The sequence below is a fragment of the Lolium perenne genome, chromosome 5 (assembly GCF_019359855.2).
Source record: "Lolium perenne isolate Kyuss_39 chromosome 5, Kyuss_2.0, whole genome shotgun sequence".
Classification (NCBI taxonomy): Eukaryota; Viridiplantae; Streptophyta; class Magnoliopsida; order Poales; family Poaceae; genus Lolium; species Lolium perenne.
The window spans coordinates 179,412,517-179,418,148 of record NC_067248.2 but is presented as its reverse complement, the minus strand read 5'-3'; positions in this window follow the sequence as shown (position 1 = coordinate 179,418,148).

Genomic DNA, 5,632 nt, shown 5'->3' with positions numbered 1-5,632 from the left:
CCAGTACACAAAATCCTCTGAAGCATGGCGACTTATATGAGTATGTAAGATAAGTTCAGCAGTCTCCTCCGGAAAAAAGGCCCTAACATTTACTGAGGGCCTTTTACGAAAGAGTGTATCTAGATGACGTGGAAACATTAGATACAAGAAATTAGATACGCGCCCTAAACCTCCTTGACCCTTTCCCGAGTTCGTGTTTCCTGAAAGAGATAAGCCTCTGGCATGACATGCGAGTCACAGAAAATCCTTTCGTCATTGAATTGTTGAGCCTGCTAGTAGATACGATGCACTGAGGGCCTTTTACGAAAGAGTGTATCTAGATGACGTGGAAACATTAGATACAAGAAATTAGATACAAGCGTTGGAAGCGCTCTAAGGCACCTTGTCGCCTGCCACGACACATGGCAGGCCACAAGAGTACCTCCTGAATGCACTTCGTTTGTCTCAAAACACTATTTATATATTTGAGTGCCTAAACTTGAAATATAATGAGCAAGGAACGAACTCTTGACACATTCATTTGTTAATTATAGTTCCAGGACCTCCTATCAAAAGTTGGATTGTCTCAGCTTGTGGAAATTTTATATACTCTCAAGAAGGACTAATAAAACTTGGAGTTCAAAGGTTGTCGGGAAAATTGACTTTCTCTTTTATGTATACTGAAGTTGGCGGTTAACTGTTCTATCCTCGAAATAGGCTTTCACCCCGCTATATTAATATAGCAAACACCGATACAAGATAGAGACCACCGCTGGGCAAACAGCACATCAAAGCCCAAAAGAAAATAAAAGAAGAAGAAAAAAGGAAAACAATGTCGATAAAGCTGGATCGACGAAAACAGTGATGATCCGCAACCGCTGCGCCCTCCGGAGAATTCCACCACGATCTTGGCCCTCCGAAGCGCCGCATACCAAAGCAGCACCTTCAAGAAGGGATGTGACGATGACGACGCTGTTGCCCGGACAAATCCTAGGGTTTCCCCCGATATGCGGGAGGGTTGTGGGTAGGGGGAGCCCCGACACCCCTCAAGAAGGAAGGCGGCGCCCGCAAGCATCACCGCGATGGTGTCGTCCATCCGACAAGGATTTCTCCCATCCCCCAAAGAACCACGACCCGGACACTCCATCGCGCTCCGCCAATCTTGCCGCCCACCAACTCGCGCCACCACGATCTTGCAATCACCATTGCCGTCTCACCGTGGCCCAAAGACGACGACCGACGAAACCGGGAGGAGACATCCCGAGCCTAGGAGGGTCTGGACAGCAGCCACGCGGGAGAGCACAACCTCCACCGCCAGTTGCGGCGACAGACCGGACGCAGCTACAAGAGCATACCAGGCCCCTCAGGCCCGGCCGAGCCCGGCGGGCTCGTGAAGCTCCCGTGGCCGCGCTGCAGTCTACGCGTCGCCGTCCTAACCGTCCTCAGTCGGAGCATCTCCATCGGCCGCCGGGAGCAGACGCACCAGATCTGGCCCGTCCAAGCCTAGATGGAGCCCAAAGGGCCCAGATCTGGGCCAGGAGGCGCCGCCCCGCTGCCAAGTGGCCGCGTCGCCGCCGTCGACCCACCCGGAGCTGAGCCACCTGAGGAGCGCCGCAGCCGGAACCTTGACCACCAAAGCGCACCGCCGCTGGACGAGGGAGCCCCCACGCCTCCCCACCACGTGCGCGGGTAAGGGCATGGCCGCCGCCGCCGGCACCGCGCGGGCTTTGCCCGGCGGCCCGCACCGACGGCGACGGTGGGGGAGGAGGAGAGGCGGGCCTAGATGCTAGGGTTGCGTCGGACGGATTGTATGCTTCTCTAGCTACTGTCCCTTTTCACCCGAGATTCGGTTAACTGTTCTATTGCAATGCAAGTTCCTCCATATCGTCCCAACCACTTGAAACTTGGTTATTTCCCTTGGCGGAGTGCATTGAGGGTGAGAATTTACCTGAATGACGAAGGATGACCCGATTTATCCTGTTTCTCAGTGGTAGAACCAGCGCGTCTACTAGGCCTAGGGCGGAGATTGTAGGGGAAAGATGGGATGGCGTGCGTGCGAAGGCGAGGGCACCGGCGGCAGGGCGCCGTCGCGCGGCTAGGGGAGAGGCGGTGCACACGGCAGGGAGGCGGCTAGGGTTTGGGGACTCCGACTCCTGAGGGAGTCGGCACAAAAGATTGTTTATTGCTTCCTGATCTTGTCTATTACAACTTGTATTTATAAAAGAAACTGCGAAACCCTAATCTGCTAATTGGGCTAAGCCCCTAACTAAGCCTGGCCGGCCGGGCCAGTGGGCCCCCTCCGGCGGTAGACCAGGCCGGTCATAACATCTCTCCCCGCCTGCGCAAACAGCTCGTCCTCGAGCTGGTAGTCTGGATAATGTTGCTGGAACGCCTCACGTGGTTCCCAAGTCGCCTCTTCCTCGGAAAGGCCCTCCCACTGCACCAACAAGTGCCAAATATCACGACGTAGCTGAGCGCGTAGCACCTTGGCCGGGCTAGGAAGTAGACGACCCTCTGCCATCGACGGGAGTGGTGGAGTGGCCACCGGCGGATCACCGCGATAGGGCTTCAGTAGCGCCACGTGGAAGACGTCGTGAATGCGGGCTCCCTCAGGCAACTGAAGCCGGTACGCCAAGGTCCCAATCCGCTCCACGATGACGAAGGGCCCCGCATAGCAAGGACCAAGCTTGCGCTTGGCACGCGGGTCGAGGGACTGGTGAGAGCGGTGCAACAGGCGAAGCCACACCCAGTCGCCCACCGCATATTCCACCTCGCGGTGATGCCCGTCATAGTAGTGCTTGGCGACCTGCTGGGCCTGGACAAGACGCTGCCGCACCTCGGCCAGCATCTCGTCGCGGGCGCGGATGAGCTCGCCAGCTGCCTCCGTCCGCGCCGTCGCCGGGTCCACCGGCAAAATAGGCGGCGGTGGCCGACCGTAGACCACCTCGAATGGCGTAGCGCGTGGGGCGGAGTGGTAGGAGGTGTTGTAGCAGTACTCCGCCCATGCAAGCCAATCCACCCAAGCGCGAGGGCGATCACCTGTAACACAGCGCAAATACATGGCGATCACCTTATTGACCACCTCGGACTGGCCGTCCGTCTGGGGGTGGAACGCCGTGTTGAACCGGAGTTGGACCCCGGCCATGCGGAAGAGATCCCGCCATACGTGCCCCGTGAACACCGGATCCCGGTCACATACGATGGACGAGGGAAACCCGTGTAGGCGGACGATACCGTCGAAGAAGGCGCGGGCCACTGACGATGCCGTGTAGGGATGGCCAAGCGCGATGAAGTGGGCGTACTTGGAGAAGCGGTCAACCACCGTGAGGATGACAGACTTGCCGCCCACCTTCGGAAGGCCCTCGATGAAGTCCATAGAGATGTCAGCCCACACCTGCGAGGGAACGTCAAGCGGCTGCAAGACGCCAGCCGGGCGCAAAGTCTCCGTCTTGTTGCGCTGGCATGTCTCACACGAACGTACCCAATCCTGGACCATGGCCCGATCGCCAGGAACATAGAAGTCCGCGCGCAGACGGTGGAGTGTCTTTTGGACACCCTCATGACCCGCGGAATGCGCCAAGAGCAGCACCTGGTGGCGGAGATCATCGTGGTCGGGAACGAACACGCGGCGCCCGTGGAGGAGAAGACCGTCGACGAAGCGCCAGGGGTCATCCAGCTCGCCCGCGTCGAGCTGCTGCCGCAGAAGCTGGGCGTCCGGTGCGGCCCCGGTCGCCTGGCGGATGCGGTCGAAGAGGGCGAAGGAAGGCCCCGAGCGGATGCATAGTAGGCGTCCGTCCGAGACTCCCTCAGCAGTGTCGGGATCGGCATCGCGGCGGGACAAGGCGTCGGCCACCGTGTTGAGGCGCCCAGGACGGTACTCCACCGTGAAGTCGAAGCCAAACAACTTGCTGATCCACTGGTGCTGGGGCACCGTCGATAGCCGCTGGTCCAAGAGGAACTTAAGACTGTAGTGGTCCGTACGTACGCGGAACGAGCGCCCCCATAGGTAGGGACGCCAATGGCGGACGGCCTGGACCAAGCCAATGAGTTCCTGCTCGTACGCCGCAAGCTTGTGGTGGCGTGCAGCAAACGGCCGACTGAAGTACGCGAGCGGCCCGTCGCCCTGGTGAAGGACGGCGCCGAACCCCGCCCCGGAGGCATCGCAGTCGACGATGAATGGCCTGTCGAAGTCCGGCATCTGGAGGACGGGACCCGTCGTAAGGGCCCCCTTGAGGGCCTCGAAGGCAGCGGTAGCCTCGTCGTCCCAAGCGAAGGCATCGCGCTGCAGCAGGCGCGTGAGTGGCGCGGCGATGAGGCCAAACTCCCGGATGAACTTCCGGTAGTAGCCGGCGAGGCCCAGGAACCCGCGTAGGGCGCGTGGTGAGCTCGGCGTCGGCCAGGCGGCGACAGCCGCCACCTTGTCCGCATCCATCGCCACCCCGTCGGCGGAGATGACGTGACCGAGATAGGCCACCGAGGTCGTCGCAAACGAGCACTTCGAGCACTTAAGGTGAAGTCGATGCGCTCGAAGCTCGTTGAAGATGATGGCGATATGCTGCAGGTGCTCCGCCCATGATGCGCTGTAGATCAAAATATCATCGAAAAAAACCAGCACAAAACGGCGTAAGTATGGGCGAAGTACGTCGTTCATCAGGGCCTGGAAAGTCGCAGGCGCGTTGGTGAGGCCGAAAGGCATCACCACGAACTCGAAGTGGCCATGGTGTGTCCGGAACGCCGTCTTGGCGATGTCCTCCGGGTGCATGCGCACCTGATGATAGCCTGAGCGGAGGTCGAGCTTGGTGAAGAACCGCGCCCCGTGGAGCTCATCAAACAGCTCATCGACCACCGGAATCGGGAACTTGTCCTTGAGCGTGAGGGCGTTGAGGGCGCGGTAGTCGATGCAGAAGCGCCACGTGCCATCCGACTTGCGCACAAATAGCACCGGCGCGGAGAACGGGGACGTGGAGATCCTGATGATGCCCACCGCCAGCATGAGCGCGCACTGGCGCTCCAGCTCGTCCTTCTGCAGCTGGGGGTAGCGGTATGGGCGTACTGCCACTGGTGCTGACCCCGGGAGCAGGTGGATGCGATGGTACACGCTCGTGGGGGCGGCAGGCCCTGCGGCTCCTCGAAGATGGCGCTGTGCTGCTGCAGGAGGTGCGTCAGGAGGGGGTGCTCGGCGTCGTCGGCCCCGGAGACGAGATGAAGCTGCGGAGCGGGGGAGGCACCCCCGAGACCCTCCCAGCGAATGTGGCGCCCCTGGCACCAGAAGGTCATCGTCAGGGCGTCGAAGTCCCAAAGGATGGGACCGAGCGGCTGCAGAAAGTCGACGCCGAGGATGAAGTCAAAGCAGCCCAAGTCGATGCCGGCGCACGTGATGAAGAAGTGCTCGTCGCCGATGGTGAGGGGTACGTGCTGGGCCACCCCATGGCAGTGAAGGCGGTCACCGTTGGCCACGGTCATGCGGAGGTTATCCCCACCCGTCGGCTGGATCGCGAGGCGGCGCATAGTGGCGGCGGGGAGAAAGTTATGCGTAGACCCCGTGTCCAGCAGCGCCACCAGAGGCTCGCCCTGGATAGTGACCGGTAGCAGCATCGTCCGCTCGTGGTGGATGCCAGCGAGCGCGTGTAGAGAGACGACGAAGGTCGTGGCA